Raw genomic sequence first — 17,069 nt, forward strand, 5'->3', positions numbered from 1 at the left:
TAAAAAAAAGAAACTAATTTTCGTCCCCTTTGGCAACAAATGGTACAACCCCCACAGGTTATACAAACCATTAAGGAGAACAAAGCAGCTGGAACTCCTCTGTGTGGTGCTTCAGCAGCAGCTCCAAAGGAACCTGGTAGCTCAAGTCAAGAAGAAATGAATATTTTGCATAATAGCAAAATTAAAGCAAACTGACTAAGTTAACTAAATGTGTGCATTGGAAATAGTTAGCTAAGAAGTCAAGCTAATAAAAATAATACTGAAAATCTAAATGGCCCAAACTCATTTTAAGAATGAACAGAAAACATTCAACATCTCTGGTGTGTGACATCAAGAACAGCTGTCACAATCAAACTGTGCTATGTTAGAATATGTGAAACTTTGGTGGTTAGAAGTTTTTTACCAAATCCAGCAAAGCACCTTGATCCTCGCCGCTTGCTGTTGCTTCTTGTGTAAATCTTTTCACTTTTGTGGATCATTATTGACCAGGATTCACTTAACGTAAAAACTAGTTACAATTCTTTGTTTTTTTTCTTTTTCAGGCTGTTTGGAAACTTCATGTGGTTGTGAAATCCTGTAGAAAAAATGTATGTTATCTAATTCTGAAATATGTCATATCAGTGGTTTTTAAATGGTTTTAAAAGGAAATGAATCTTGGTCAGCAAACACTTTCGGTTTCTTTCCTTAACAGTCATTCACCGCTGACTGTTAAAGAAAGCAAATTACTGACCAGCAGTGAGGTTTTCCTCATATATGGTGGGAAATAAGAAAGTGGAGCGACATAACATAGGCAGCAAATTAATTTATTATTAACAAGCCTTCATAGATTACTCATTTTTACTGTTTTATGATGTGTTATCAAAAACGGGAGGAGACATGCATAGACTTTTCTTGCTGTGCACTTTACTGGAATTTATGAGACCTTAGCGTTGTTTGGGCAAAGCAATACCAATATTTCAAATATAAACATTTACTGAACTACATTTAACTTTTGGCAACAATAGACTTGTGACTATTGTTGCCAAAGGTGACTCATTAATTGAATGTCCACAACATCTTTTAGATTTTCTTAATGCTAATTATTTTATTAGTAAGGCAATTTTGCAAGGGTCAGTACAGCTGAAATAATCAAATAAGCAGAAATAATCAAATAAGTAAAATCAATAATCTAGCCTATCTTTCCCTAATGCTGACACTGTGAACTAAAAAAGGGAAACTTTGAGAGAGACGGACGGAGTTTGGCATCTTGAACCCCAGAACTGGCCTGATGATGAAGAAGGTGTTGCAGCAGCAGGAGGCTCCCAGTACAGGAAGAGTACTTCCTGTACTGGAAGTACAGGAAGGACTGAGGTCTCAGGCCTCAGGGTGACTTGCTCATGCACGTAGCGGTCCTCAGCTTCTTATCTTGCAGCTCTGTAACTCCCTTCTCCTCGTCTCACGATCTTTCTGGTCCCATGGAAGGAACACACCAGTTCTTCCTCTTTCTTCAGGAAACCTGCTCTTCCTGTTCCATGACTCTCTTTCTGCCTGAATATGATTTTTTATGATTAAAAAGAAAAAAGTAGAATTAAAGCAAAGTTTGCAGGACATAATCACAACACACACAACCAGATTAATTTTATTACGGTCCGACTCTACCGTTAGGTCTTGATGTCACCTGTGTACTCAATTTTAAAGGTAACTTTATTCATTGTTATTATTAAACTAAAATCTCCAGCATGGGGAAGTGGGATGAGCTCGACTTTTCTCGACACCCCCTCCTCGAGGTCAGACCTTTCACATGCTGGGAACCCAACACCCTCCTGCAGGTCTGCGTCCTCATCCCCTGGAAAGAGAAGATGGTCATCTGGGATGTGAAGATGCAGATCCTCAGTCTTCACCAAGGACTTAGCAGTCTTCAAAACCCCACTGCTCTTTGACAACATGAATGTGAATTACTCAGGATAAACTCACAGCTGAAATTGCGTTGGTGAAGGAAGAAGCCTTAGTCAATGAGAGACTTTGATTAAGGCATATAGCCTTTGTCTACATGTTCATTTTCACATGAAGCTGCTGCTGTGGAACAATCCGTCTCTGTGCGAGAGGAATTTTCACAGACAAGTCAAGACTCTTTGAATACCTGATGGCAAGATGTGTTCATTCTTTATGTAAGCAGGGCTGTGTAATGTTGGATCACTCCCAGAGCAAATCTTAAGAAAAAGTGCAACCTTCTGCCCAGCCAAGACATGCACACTTTGAAACACCACGGGGTGAAAATAATCTGCTGATTTATGAGAGCAACAAGTCCAAACTCCTGCTGAACATTGATGCCAGAATGAATTCCTGTATATATTGTCTAGGAAAAGCCTGTTTCAGTTTTCCTGGGAATCAAATGCTATTCTCCTGTCTCCCTACAGGATAATTAAAACAAACTTTCACAGTTAAATTCTCCAAACCTTCAGTTTTTTATGCTTTTTTAAACACTTGCTAAGCTAACCTCAGGGCACTGAGCAGATCGACCTTTAGTTTTCCCAGCTGTGCCGAGGTCAGAACGCAGTTTATCATTAGAGCAGAAGTGTTGGGAGAAAATACATTTGCCCTGAGAACTATGGAAAACTGTTGACCGATTCACCTAGTTAGACTCTAACTGAACGTCACATCAGCTGAATAAAATGACAGAGTTTATAATCCAGAAATGATGCTTACGCATTCTGAAAACATATATATACAAAGAAGTTTTGAATATCTATACAGAGAAGTTCTACACAAAGTTCAGGATGTAAAAAAAACAACAAAAAACAACCCCTGAAAATAAACGTAAGGTCAAACTAATTAAGAAAGGTAATATATTCCATTAACTTCAATTTGTTTCTCTTGGCACGTCTGAATAGATCCTCAATATTGCTTTGAGAGTTTCACATGTGGTAAAACAAGAAACCTGAACATGTGGGTGTTCCAGATACTTCAGTGGGAGGAGCTATAAGGATATAAGATCACACCCCAAGTCAAGAACTCAAACAAGTCAAAAAAGCTTCAACACAACTTAACTGATCAACTCGTCTTCATCAGGTAGGAAAATCCTCATGTTTCTGAAGAGCTGCATAATTGTTTGCTTGTCATCCTTTTATCCAACAACATAATGGATTTATTTCACAGTTCTGGAGTTGTTTCTGCATTTACCACCTGATGTTTCTGTCTGTCCTCTTATATCAGAGACATGTCCTCAAATCAGGTTGAGATTGCTGCCCTCGGCCGTCCTTTCGCCTTGGGAATGTTGTATGATGCTCGCAAAGATCAGCTGATAACAGGTGAGAACAAACCTGCTCATTTCTGCAGTTTGTTTAGACTCAAACATGGGGCAGGTATTTGTGGTTTGAAACTATGTTTTCCAATTCTGGACCTCAAGGTTCACTGCCCTGAATGTTTTAGCTGTTTCTTTGCTTTGGTACAAAGACTTTTGCTGAACTGCGAGCAGCTGAGTCAGGCGCGTTGAAGCAATGAAAGTCACAGAGGTCAAATAATCCATCAAGAAGAGTAAAAAAAACATATAAGTATTATAAATCGTCTTTATTTAGAACTTATTGAATATGAGGGAGACATTGTCCATGTTGGTGAAAAGTTCTTGTGACAAGTGTTAAGTTGTCTGATATTTAACAAACATATTGGAGATTGGGAAGCTGGAGTACCTGGAGAACCAACAGAGAGAAAACTCCATGCAAAATCTAATATAATTTAATGTGTTTTTGTGGATTCTACAGGTTTCTCGCTTTGCAACAAAGAAACAATCGAGAAGAACACTTCTACTAAGGCTCAGAACAGCAGCTCTTACCATGTTACTGCATCCGACACCCTTGAATCCAAGTCTTCTCTGCTGGACGTGAATGTGTCGCTTAAAGCCAGTATCCTGGGTGGTCTGATTGAGGTTGGAGGATCTGCCAGTTATCTGAATGATAAGAAAAAATTTAAGAACCAGAGCAGAATCACCCTTTAGTACAAAGCCACAACTATATATCAACATCTGTCTCTGTCTCATATTGAAAAGAAGGAACTGGATGCTAAAAGTTTTAATCCAAATCTCAGAGCAACACATGTAGTGACAGGCATACTCTATGGAGCAAATGCCTTTTTTGTGTTTGACAGTGAGAAGTTAGATTCAAGCAGTCTTCAGAAGATTGGGACCAGCGCAGAAGTTGCAATTAACAAGATTCCAGTCTTTAGTTTTGAGGTGAAAGTTAAAGTAGAGCTCACTGATGAAGAAAAAGCTGCAACTAATAAGTTCTCCTGCAAATTCTATGGAGACCTAATTCTGGACAAGAACCCTGCAACCTTTGAGGATGCAGTCAAGACGTACTCCAGGCTTCCAGAGCTCCTTGGAAAAAATGGAGAGAATTCAGTTCCTATTAAAGTCTGGCTGACTCCTCTGAAGGATCTGGAACCATCTGCGTCAGAGCTGATGGGAGACTTTTCTGTCGGTTTGGTCAGAAAAGCAACCGACACTTTGGAAAGTATCAGAGAAATGGAAATGAGATGCAATGAGGCTCTGGATGAGAAAGTGGTGGAATGTTTTCCAGAGCTTTGTAAAAAGCATAAGCGTTTCCATGATCTCTGTAATGACTACACAACAATGCTCAGACAGACCATGCAGAAGAAGATTCCCCTGATTCGTGAAGGTAAAGAAGATGAAAAGTCTGTACAGAAACTCCTTGATGACCACGAAAAATCTCCATTTAATGAGGAATACTTAGATAAGTGGTTAGATAACGCAGAGAGAGAAATCAACATTATCAAATCATGTGCAGACATTATGGAGGGAATCAAGACGGTCCCAGATGAGTCTGACTTGGACAGAGAAGCTCTGGCTGCAGGTGTAGAAAATGCTCTCTGCTTTGTTTTCACCTCTGTGGAAACTGATGACCCCTTCACTGAACAGATGACCAACTATTTGAGCAGAGATAAGACAGCAACCCCACCCAGTGTGACTGCACCCACTAAGGACCACTGGTTCTTCTCCAGTGAGATTGTAACCAACATGAGGAAAAAAGCCAAAGAGTTCTACACCATTGCCAAATACTTGAAAAGCAGCAGTAAATTTCGTTTCCTTGTAGCAGCTCTGCCAAATAAGAAATTCAAAGCAGCAACCATCTACCAGTACATGGACGGCCTTTTGAAAACTGAAGACTTCTCAAAACCTGTTATTACTGATGAAAAAGCCAACTTAGATCGAAGAAATATTTTATATTGTAAGTACATTATCTTCATGTCATGATGGGAGGTATATTACGAACCCACATGCGAGAACACAACCAGACAGGCAGTTAAGTACAATGATTTTTATTGAAAGGGTAGGAGGAGAGTTCTGGATCTGCGGACCGGGTCGTCTTACTGTCAACAGGGGAGCACAGGGTTAGATAGGGACAGGTGAGAATCTTGAGGGAACAACAGGAGAGGGCTTACTTGGAGGGAGGATGGAGTGCGAGCGAGAAGTAATCCTAGGGTGATCAGGTAGCTCCACCTGAGATGATAGCCTGGAGCTAGGTCTTGTCGGAGGTTGTTCTCCGGGGGGTTCGGGCGTGGGTCTCCTGACCCGTAGCGTCCCGAAGGGGAATCCACCGGAGACGGATCAACGACAGGGAGTAACACGAGCACACACACGGGGGGTGGCGTCAGCCGGAAATGCCGGCAGCGTCGAGGGAAGGCACACACGGAGGGTTCACACAAGGAGTGGCGTCTAGGCCGGTAACACCGGTAGCGTCGAGGGAGGACACGGAGGGAGATGATCCACGGAGGGAATAGGCACACTCACTCAGAAGCCAGCGACGATGGAACACACCAATGCAACGAGGAGGCGGCAGGAGAATCTGACGAGGAAACAACAGAGATTAGGTTCGGGCAATACTCAGAGGGCCTAGCTCTGGAACGAAGTGTTACCGATGCGAGCAAACACTCAGGCGGTGAGATGAAGTGGAGCCGCTGCTTATATCCACAGTCAACGCCTCCTCAACAAGCTGCAGGTGTGTCTACGGGTTGACCCTGGCGGCTTCTCAGGGGTGGAGTGGTGGTGCCCTCTGGTGGACACCAGGCGTAATGCCGGTTCCATCCAGGATGGAAAACTTCCCAAGACAAACAAAAGACTAACAAAAAATAACTGGGGGAACACGGATCCTGACACTTCATGACATTGTTTAAATATGTGATTTTAATTTGGGCCAAGATGTTGAGAGTGAGACGTTACTTTTAGGAAAATCATTCATATTCTTCTAAAACAGTGTTTCTCAACCTTTTTTGGCCCAGCGCCCCCCTAGCCTTTATCCAGGTCCCTCACCACCCCCACCAAAGAATTTGCAGGCTACTTTGCACTGACCATTATTTTATCATTAATATAACTATCACTATTGTAGATGTTTTGATTTTTATGCTTGTTTCTGTATTTATAATCAAAAATTATTTCCCAGAGAACAAAAAAGTCATGGGAATAGAAATTATTTTCATAGGCATCTACGAAAAATGCAACAAACATTCAAGTTAAAATTTGTAGGCCTAACAGCAGCCAATCAGAGTGGAAAAAATATTCTTATTCTTTGCCATTTTCTAGTTGTTAAATATTACACAAATGACCAGATAAAAGATGTTCAACATGCCAGTTTAAACTTTGAACTATTTGCAAACGACTGAGCTCTGCAACATTAAAACATGGATAGAACTGTAACTACATTAATCATAACTCTTCTTCTCTTCAGTGTTTGTCAGTTTCTGGTGGTGCAGCTCTGTGCTGCTTTCAGGAGAATGGGACATCAGAGTATCATCCATAAAATTTCACCCACATGGCATTTATTGTGCAAACCAGAGCTTTCAGTGGAAAAATAAAAGTTCCAGGTCCTTTTAATGCCATACAAATATGAGACAGAAACATGGATTATATCTTTATATAAACCTGTCTATTGATTTATAGATTAATAGTTTTACTGGACAGAAATTACAAAGAACAAATCTGGTTCTTAATCAAATCCTAATGAGTCAAATTGAAAGTGTCATGGAGTCATCAGCCTCATGACATTAACACTGACATGAAAAATAATATTGAAGAAATAAATATATCAAATCTAATTAAAAACATAAAAGTGATAAGTTATTTACTGTTATGGTCTGTAAAATATATTTATTCTCACTACTAGATATGGTCTCAACAAACCCATTTTACTTCAACAAGATTATTTTACCTTTTATGTGGAAATAGTGTCTGTTTATTCTTGCCATTCTGTCCTCTGTATTAATTATTGCTCGAAAGATCTTGCCATACAAGTTTATTCCTCTGTATTTACTTTAGTTTCTTAGTTTATTCTTGCATTTTGTTCTTCATTCATTTCCATTTAGTTTTATTTGATTAGTTTTATTCTCTCTTGGTTTATTGCTATGTCCACTTTAGTTTCTTTCCTGTTTTAGCTACCAGTAGCAGGAGAACGGAGCTGCGCCAAGAAGCTAACAGATTCTAACAAACACTGACTAGAAGAAGAGCTGCCATCGATACAGTTGCAGCCAAGCATGATTTAATGTTACACAATACAGTTTTACCAAGTTGCTCAAAGTCTAAACTATCATTGTTGTGCATTTAAGATGTAAAGTTTACCTTAGACCAAACGCCCCCCAAAGGCATCCCAGCGCCCCCCTTTTGTAAAAATGTCCGCCAGCGCCCCCTGCCGTCCTCTGAACGCCCCCTGGGGGGCGGTACCACCCACGTTGAGAACCGCTATTCTAAAACAAAAGATGTGTTTAAATTAAGCTAATGTCATTTCGTCATTTATTGCAGTAGAACATTTATTTTTACATAATAACCTGCTTTAAAATGAACTAAAAATATCTAATCAGACTTTAACAAACTGTCTTCCTTTGTCAATCAGACTATTGTGATCTTACCTTGGACCCAAACACAGCCACCGACTCTCTCAAACTTTCCGAGGAAAACAAGAAGGCAAGCCTGATGTGGAGAAAGGATCCTCCAGATGACTCAGTTCCTCATGTTCTGTGCACAGCAGGCCTGACTGGTTGTCATTACTTCGAGGTCACATTGAGCCCAGTCCGTGCCACATTTGCTGGCATAGTTCTTGCATGCATTGGTGGAAAACCTGGAAAGCAAAAAACATTTGAGCATTATCACAAATATTATGCTTTGTCTTGTATGTGCGGAATGTACAAGGCAGAACAAAGCCAAAGCATGAGCTATAATGTTCATCCTCCAGAAGGATGTAACAGGTTTGGGGTGTATTTGGATTATCCTGCTGGCACTGTGTCTTTCTTTGCTGTATGGGGAAAAATTCTGCATCACCTGCACACCTTTAAATACAACTTCACTGAACCAGTTTACCCAGGTATTTACATGATACTTAAAGATAACTATGCAGCCTTCTGCCCACCTGAATAAACTGATCATCAGATGTTGGTGACGGACTTGGTTTGGTCAAGATTTGTTGTGTAGCTAAAAGTAAAGCAAATTAAAAACATGAGATGTTTAGCCTGCTATAGTGTTTTATCTCATTATCTAAATCTACCAGGTAGTCAAATCTTAGGGCACTATTTTTTGGATATAGAAGCGATATACATATGTTTTGTTTTGTTGAGTAAAGCTTACGTGGAGCTTGAGAATTTTTCATTCAGTTTTGTGTTGAGGTTAACACATGCCTTTTTGTGTTTATCAGTTTTGTGTTTTTGTTATATATTATGTAAAACATTGAGCTACAAGTAAATGATTGAATAATCAAACTAGTGAGTAAGATAAAACCATAGTTCATGTTCTTCTGACATTATTGCTGGATTTTTAGATATTTTGGCTTAGTTTTGTATTTCAAGGAAATGTGCTGCATGCTGTCTTTTAAGCAGCTCATCTGAAATAGAAGCTGGATGTTTTGTTGTATATGACCAAAGGTATACTGATTATGTTTAATGTCATTTCTTATTTTATTTCTTAAGTTTTGGTATTCCTTAAAGAAATGTAATGATCCACTCAGGAAAATGTTCTGGTGGACATTTTGATGTTAATCAAGTAATTCTTTGTTTTAAAACCATAATGTGGGCTCTCCAGCTTTGACTGTGTGTAATGAAATAATCAATAAAGCTTGATCCTGAGTTGCTTAAACTGATTATTTGCGCATTGTTAATTTGGTAAAGTTGGAATTATATTCCAGTGCTGTGAGATTATAAAAGCACTACGTTCAGTTTTATCGTCTTGTCAAATTTTAACATTTCCTTATAGAAAAGTGACAAAACATTGCAAAACAATCACTGATGATTTGGTGACAAAATAATTTATGTTAATTTGAGGGTTTTATCTTCATCTTAAGATCTTTTATGGCTTTGGCTGATTTGTTTCTCTCTAAATTCTCCCTGAAAAAAAACAAAGGAAACACAACTTTACATAAAATAAAAAGATTTACTTTGAAAGTGTATTCACTGTGCAAAGATGGTAAAAGGTCTGATCTCTCCTTTAGCCTCAGACACCCAGAGTCGTTTCTCTGGACAGGTTCCGTTCTTAGGTTTGGAAAACAAGATTGTTTTCCATACAAAAAAATCTTGCATGGAAGATTTTTCTTTATAGCTTCCATACAAGTGAAGATAGAAGTGAAAAATGATATTAGAACAAGATGCTGCTTGGTGAAAGGAATCTTTTTCAAATGACTTGAGGACAGAGTGCGTACATTTTTCTCTCTGTGAAGACTGATGGTGTCAAATGAGGTTGACTGTAAATTTCAAATTTGTGTTGAACTCGTTAGATCAAAAGAGTGCAAAAGTTCGTTTACATTAGTTTTTATTACAGCATGAAGCAGCTGCTGTGAAAAAAAATTCTTCTTGGAGTTAGGATATTTTCCCCAAGACGAGTCTTAACTCCTGCTAAGTACCTGATGGCAGAACATGCCCATTGTTCTTTGTATTAGGACATAATGTTTACCCTCTGAGACCAAATATTTCATACTTCTGTGAAAAGAAACTGCTGGTCAGTTAAAACAAAATAAATGGTAATCGCAAAAAACATGTCTGCCTTTGCATAGCTTCTATGCACGCAAATCAAATCTAAAACACAACACACGTCCTTCGGAAAACTTGTGAGAACATGTTTTTTTTAAAAGCTTTCCAAATGCCTTCTTGGTAAAAGAGGTCAGTGACTTTTTTTCTTGAGTTTCCTTGATTCTGAATTCTAAAATGGCCATAAACCAGAGGTCCCATATCCTGTTGCTGACAGACTTATTGAATCCACTAAGATATTTCAACGTTGACTGCTTGTGTCAGGGTCATGACCGAAAGAACGAGATCCCGGATACAAGCGGCCGAAATGGGTTTCCTCCGCAGGGTGGCTGGGCTCTCCCTTAGAGATAGGGTGAGAAGCTCGGTCATCCGGGAGGGACTCAGAGTAGAGCCACTGCTCCTCCACGTCGAGAGGAGCCAGTTGAGGTGGCTTGGGCATCTGGTCAGGATGCCTCCTGGACGCCTCCCTGGTGGGGTGTTCCGGGCATGTCCCACCGGGAGGAGGCCCCAAGGAAAACCCAGGACACACTGCAGGGACAATGTCTCTCGGCTGGCCTGGGAAGGCCTTGGGATTCCCCAGGAGGAGCTGGAAGAGGTGGCTGGGGAGAGGGAAGTCTGGGCCTCCCTTCTGAAGCTGCTGCCCCCGCGACCCGATCCCGGATAAGTGGCAGAAAATGGACGGATGGGTGGAAAATGGACAATGTGTGTTAACTGTAGACTGATTACAAATTGTATCAGCCCACCCGCCTACCTTGCATCTCCTTTTCTCTCTGTCGATGGTACAGCGGTGATGTCAGGGACTGAAGGCCGAGTTGTAGTCGCGGTTTTAACAGTTCGGGTTGAGCGCATTTTTGAACCAAGACAGAAGTATGCCGTTTATAGTTAAGGTTCACATTGGAGCCGCCTGGAAGACTATTTTCCAGATCATCCAGTTTGTGTGAACGGCGGCGCGCGCAATCCGCGCCGAGTTACAAACATCCAGAGGTGCACGGGGTGCTGCGACACACTACACATGCTTCTGTGTGTCCGCTTCAATGCGAGCTGCTGCGTGCTCGGTTCAACGCGTCAACAATAAACCCTTTTGAATAGACCCTTTTCACAGCGACGTCACACAACTTCCGTTATGGCTCAAAGCGGTGTATCTTTACTTCCGGTGTGATTTTGCCTCTGGAAACCTGACTGAAAAAAATCACAGATACCCATTATCTTAAGGATATAATAAAAGGTAAGGTCAATAATAACAGTTAGATAGCTGTTATTACTCATTGTCAATTCACCATTCTCTATGTGTAAAATAAACAGCCTCCGATCGGAGAGTAAACCAGCTAGCAGCAGCTTTAGCCACAGTTGGGAAAATATATATACCGCTCTGTCAGTGTTGTAACATTAAAAGGTTCACTTTCTGTATTAACTGTAATAAAACAGTATTTACGTTAGCCTTCATCAGTCATTGTCAGTTTACCATTCTCCAACTGTATTTAAAGAAACCAGCCTCCGATCGGAGAGTAAACCAGCTAGCAGCAGCTCTAGCCACAGTTAAGAAAAATATACACCGCTCTGTCAGTGCTGTAACGTTTAGAGATTCATCAACTTTCATAAAACAGCATTTAAGTGTTAGATAACCATTATTACTCATTGTCAATCCAACATTCTCTGACTGTATATAATAAACAGCCTCCGATCGGAGAGTAAACCAGCTAGCAGCAGCTTTAGCCAGTTAGGAAACAAATACCTACACCGCTGCCTTTCAGTGCTGTGTTGTTAAAAGTTTCACTAAAATCACTTATATCTTCCAACACTGTTGTTTAGAAAAGCATTTTAAATATTGATTTAAGCTCTATCTGCCAAATAATTTACATATTTTTATGTGATTCAGAATTTCTCCATTTGTTTTGTTGTCCATCTTTCTCAACAGTAGGCGACCTAACAACCTACCATATCTGGGATGGTCTTGTTCCTTTGTCCATGGCAGGTTCAGTCAATCAGCTGTGGGACATCTGCTGCCTAGTCAAAGTATCATGGGCCTCTTGATTTAAAAGGACAAACCAGTACAGAGCCTCCCTGCTCCTGCAAGCCATTCTTCTTGGATGAACACTCACTACTGCAAGCAGCTGTTAGAAATGAAATCTTTGTGTATCTATTCTGTAATTAATATCTATATGTATCTATTAATAAATGAATTGGTGTTGTGTAGAGTTCTGTAAAAAAACTATTGTTAATAACTTCTCTTGAGTAATCTACATATGTGCAATTTTTACATTTAAATTGCTTATTTTTGTAAATTTTACACATCTGGCAACAAAGTATGTGGAGGAGAGGAAATGCTAAAATTAAAGCTGCCATTAAGGACCAAAGACATAAGGTTTGTGGCTGTTTCTTTAAAACATCCATCCATCCATCCATCCATTTTCTTGCACCCTTGTCCCTTAATGGGGTCGGGAGGGTTGCTGGTGCCAATCTCCAGCTAACGTTTCGGGCGAGAGGCGGGGTACACCCTGGACAGGTCGCCAGTCTGTCGTGTGTTTCTTTAAAACATCTATTTAATAATTATATTAAACACTGTACATGGTTACTACATTACACAAACATAATTACCACAGTTAATAATTTAAGTCATTGATAGAGAAAATGTAGTTACAAAAGGCATATCAATTTTATTTCAACAGTATGTACTCAGGGTTTACAACTTAAGAAGACATCCATGTAGGGTCCTTGGCGGGTGCCAGTCTGCAGTGAACTGGTGCCAGTCTGCAGTGAACTGGTGCCAGTCTGCAGTGAACTGGTGGATGACAGAGACGATGCTATACTGTAGTGAGCAGTTTGAAGCAGAAGTCCCACCATGTGATCCACAGGGTTTTCCCACCTGAGCACAAACTTCATGCACTTTGTTTCCACAGGCACCACAGCAGAATCAAGTGTAACCTGTTAAAAGGGATATAAAGTTGTTATTCCTATGTTATCAATTTTCTACTGCCAAGTCTAGAACCACAAGAAAACAAAGTATAAGAAACTTAACCTTCTAATCATAACATTGGAGAAATGTGAAGTTAATGAGCTAATATAGATAGATAGCTCATCACATTTCTCCAATGAAACGTTAATATCTATATCTAAAACAGCGTCTTCCTCCTCATGTCTTGATCGTAGCAAGAGTTTAACTTCTCAGGACGTGATGGAGTAGCGGGTGTTTGGCATAACTGTCAAGTTTTGGACTTGTGGCTGCAGGTAATGTCGCTACTTAGCGGGTGGTGAAACTAGCGTAAGTGAGGAGGGTTTAATACGATCAAGCATTTTACATGACGTGTGGCAACCCCAGTCTATACTATAAACATCTGATTAAGATTAGAGCCTAAATACGTTCTATTTCCAAAACAGAAAGGCTACGTAATGTTAGCCAGGTAACAAATTACTATTGCTTGCCTAGCATGTCAACTGTCTAGCAAAAACTGTCAGGTTGATTGGGGCCACATTACAGCTACGTTTGTATAATAATGGATGGATGGAATTACAAAGAAGAGACAATGGAACTTACCAAGCTCCGCCCAGAAATGCCCCTCGAAAGGCCCACGTGACTTCATCTCTCACATTAACCTCCTCGCAGAGCTTAGGTTCTATGGGATTTTTCGTTTCGACTGACTCTGCAGAGTATTTCTGAGTCGATTAGTTTAGCATTTCTGCCGGATTTTCACAAAATATCAGCCACGACAATGGACAGGGGAACCAGAAATGTTCATGTCATCTTTTTTGGACGACATCAAGATGTTTTAGCCACGCAATGCCTCTAACATTGTGCGAGTTGCAGCTAAATGCTACCAGTCGATGAGGAAAACAGCAGATCCTCAGACCCTTAGCATAAATATAGCTGTGGACAAGATCGCTGATGCCTGTTGTTATTGCAAGGCTGGGTGAGTCGGACATTCATGGTTTTGAGGGTTCGAATGTGCCTAGGATTTATACACGGTACTCTGTGCTAGCGTGGCTAACACGATTACAGTTTAGTAAAAGCTAGCGTGGCTAACACGATTACAGTTTAGTAAAAGCTAGCGTGGCTAACACGATTACAGTTTAGTAAAAGCTAGCGTGGCTAACACGATTACAGTTTAGTAAAAGCTAGCGTGGCTAACACGATTACAGTTTAGTAAAAAGCCTTTTCAGGTTAAATAAAATCTTTAATGTATGTCAGCTGTAACAGACAGGCTTCAGGATGTTGTATCGGTACAGCAATTATGCCGTACTTGGCTAAAAGGTTTTCATAATGGATGTGTTTATTATTGACTTTATTTTTTTTCATTCACTAAACACAAAGATGCCAAATTGGGGCTGCAAAGTGGCGCAGTTGGTAGAGCTGTTGCCTCGCAGCAAGAAGGTTCTGGGTTCGATTCCCGGCCCGGGTCTTTCTGCATGGAGTTTGCATGTTCTCCCTGTACATGCATGGGTTTTCTCTGGGTACTCCAGTTTCCTCCCACAGTCCAAAAACATGACTGTCAGGTTAATTGGTCTGTCTAAATAGCCCCTAGGTGTGAGTGGGTGTGTGCATGATTGTTTGTCCTGTGTGTCTCTGTGTTGCCCTGCGACAGACTGGCAACCTGTCCAGGGTGAACCCCGCCTCTCGCCCGGAACGTTAGCTGGAGATAGGCACCAGCAACCCTCCCGACCCCACTGAGGGACAAGGGTGTATAGAAGATGGATGGATAAACACAAAGAAAGCAAAGCAATAATACTTACACCAGCAGACACTTTGTTCTTATTGATCCTACACGGTTGAACTGCAAATGCGGTCGTGCACAAGCGTTAATCCAAGCAAGGCTTTCTGTTTCAGATTTTGGAAATCTGTGAATTTTAGTTCCACAAACACAATCAGGATACTTGACATTGCCTGTACAGATACCCCACTGACGGAGAACCATTTTTTTTCCGAGTCCTGACGCAAAAGCTTTCTGTCGGTCCACAATGTACATTAGCATGAGTTTGTGAGCCGTTAACCCACGTGATAGCTGCGCTGTGACGTAAAATGGGCATTAGCCAAGGAAAGGTGGACCCTGTGGTAAGGTCCATATGAAAAACAGCATAAGTGTGTGGGAAAAATAAGTCGTCTGATTGTGTCTCTCTTGTGTTTTAGGGAAGTGTGCTGCTTTCTGTCTTTCAATCAGTTTATATAAAATAGAAACTGGGTGTTTGACCAGTTTAGACTTTTTTTTTTATTCCTTAAAGACGTGTAATGAACCACTCTGGAATATGGTGTGGTGGACATTTTGATCCTGATAAAGTCTCTAGATCATCAGCCACAACATGAACATGAACACAATAATGTTGATGTTTGCTATTCAAAGGCTTTTCTGCTTTGAATTTGTGTAATGATGCCACTTTGTGGAAATAAAGCTGGATCCTGAGTTGAAATCTGCAAGTTTTCTGATTGTTTGCTTCTTCTTAGAGAATCCATTCAAGTTGGAAACATATTTTAATGTGAAATTATCCATTATTATTTTTAGGAAAGTGACAGAAGGTTTCAAAACAGATGCTTTGGAGATAAATCCAGCTGTCATTTAATAATCAGATGTTAATTTAAGGTCTTAATCTTTGGGACAACCAAATGCAGCAGATCAACTGATCAACAATAAAAACTTTATCTAAATAAAACATGAATTGTTTGTTGTTATTGGCAGGCAAATCTGGCGATGTGTTCTGAGGTGGTGTTCAGATGAGACATCGCGTTTCAGATTAAAATACCTGGCAAGTTACTTTCCATTTTATTTAAACACGAAGAAAATATGTCAACAGATGTTGTAATAAATTGCTAGTACTGCAGTTTTATTGGTAGATGTTTAGATGTCTAGATGTTACAAAACAGACTGAAAAACCTCCAGAGTATTAATGCTCATCCTAACTTGTCTCCAAACTTAAAAATGTTATTAGAACTTGATTTTGTGACTCGTCCATAGTACGCTCTTGGTAATTATTTAAGAAAACATGCTAAGGAGGTAACATAAGCAAGTAAGCACACAATCTGACTCACTTATATGTTATTTCTTAGAACAGGAATTTGTGTTAATTACATTATAAGTATTATAAACACAAATTTTACATTTGTAATAAATGTCATTATGTAAATTCTAAAATAGAACAGCAAGCAGTTGAGATTTAAATAACACGCTGTTTGTGTTAGTCCAATCCAGCCACAGAGTTATCACACTCTTTGAACTCCAACGTGGTCACGTGGTTCATGCAGCTCGTGGAGGAAGGATACATAACTTGAAGTAAATTACCCACAATCTCTCAGAAAAAAAGGATAAACATGTTCTAGTTGAAATATTAACGTAACTGGAATTACCACAAAAATGAAAATATTATCAACTTAAAAAATTTAAGCTGTAATGGATGTTGTAAAACACTGAATTAGACTAACTTAAATAAACCCCTCATGCTTAGCAATGAGCTAGCTGCAGTTACAACTAGCAAGAAAACCTAATTAACGAAAACTGGCGACATAAATTATCACTGTTGATAAACTGTGGTACAGAACAGTCAGCTAACGCTTCTCAATAGCGAGAAAATATATTTTCATGAACTTACCGGAGAAACACTTCTGAAACACCGAGAACGAACTACGTTCAATGGCGGAACTGCAGTGGTTCGGAACTATTTGGAGCTCGGTGACCCCACGCGAGTGCCGCATCTCATTCTATTTATGGAAGTCTATTAGAGTGTCTGAACTCCCCTTTAAATGCACTGTTGCAATCTATGCAGACTAATTTCAACAATGCTCCTACCAATAATTATTCCTTTAAATGAGACTAATTTTGCTCATTGTTTGAACTTCTTCGCCCAGAGACTCTGCTGCTCCTCTGAGGTAGTTATGTTTGTATTTGGCTGCCATCTGCTGGTAATCTTGCCACAGTGCAGCCTGGAGTAATTAAAAGAAGCAAATGATGCAACGGCTCCTCAAAATGGTCACAATGTTGCTTGTGCGTGAGGGATTTGGTTCAATGTTGTGTTCAGGGCATTTAGTTTTGCTATAAAATCAACTTTATCTACGAGCCATAGTCATATAAGTTAGGTCTGTTATGGCTTTGCGTGAGTTC

At 40.0% G+C, this 17,069-nt stretch overlaps 2 long non-coding RNA genes and 1 pseudogene across 4 annotated transcripts; 1 reads left to right on the top strand and 2 right to left on the bottom strand.

The window, feature by feature from the left end:
- Nucleotides 1-1,141: 1,141 nt before the first annotated feature.
- Nucleotides 1,142-6,260, bottom strand: LOC145549128 (uncharacterized). 2 transcript variants are annotated; one of them, XR_014085092.1, is made up of 4 exons: nucleotides 5,908-6,259; nucleotides 5,434-5,837; nucleotides 3,809-3,922; nucleotides 1,142-1,527 (listed from the first exon to the last, which is right to left on the bottom strand). It is a non-coding gene; the product is annotated as an uncharacterized LOC145549128 (long non-coding RNA). The 2 variants fall into 2 exon arrangements; XR_014085093.1 differs by lacking the exon at nucleotides 1,142-1,527 and adding an exon at nucleotides 1,534-1,825 and having other exon boundaries at nucleotides 5,908-6,260.
- Nucleotides 3,001-9,106, top strand: LOC103482090 (stonustoxin subunit alpha-like; annotated as a pseudogene). Its single transcript, XR_014085091.1, has 4 exons — nucleotides 3,001-3,048; nucleotides 3,193-3,287; nucleotides 3,738-5,219; nucleotides 7,875-9,106. The product of XR_014085091.1 is annotated as a stonustoxin subunit alpha-like (transcript).
- LOC145549129 (uncharacterized) lies at nucleotides 7,393-16,828 on the bottom strand. The gene is made up of 3 exons (XR_014085094.1): nucleotides 16,561-16,828; nucleotides 7,891-8,099; nucleotides 7,393-7,728 (listed from the first exon to the last, which is right to left on the bottom strand). It is a non-coding gene; the product is annotated as an uncharacterized LOC145549129 (long non-coding RNA).
- Between the last annotated feature and the right edge of the window lie 241 nt (nucleotides 16,829-17,069).

This window comes from Poecilia reticulata, chromosome 19 (assembly GCF_904066995.2).
Source record: "Poecilia reticulata chromosome 19, P_reticulata-male-v2, whole genome shotgun sequence".
Lineage (NCBI taxonomy): Eukaryota > Metazoa > Chordata > Actinopteri > Cyprinodontiformes > Poeciliidae > Poecilia > Poecilia reticulata.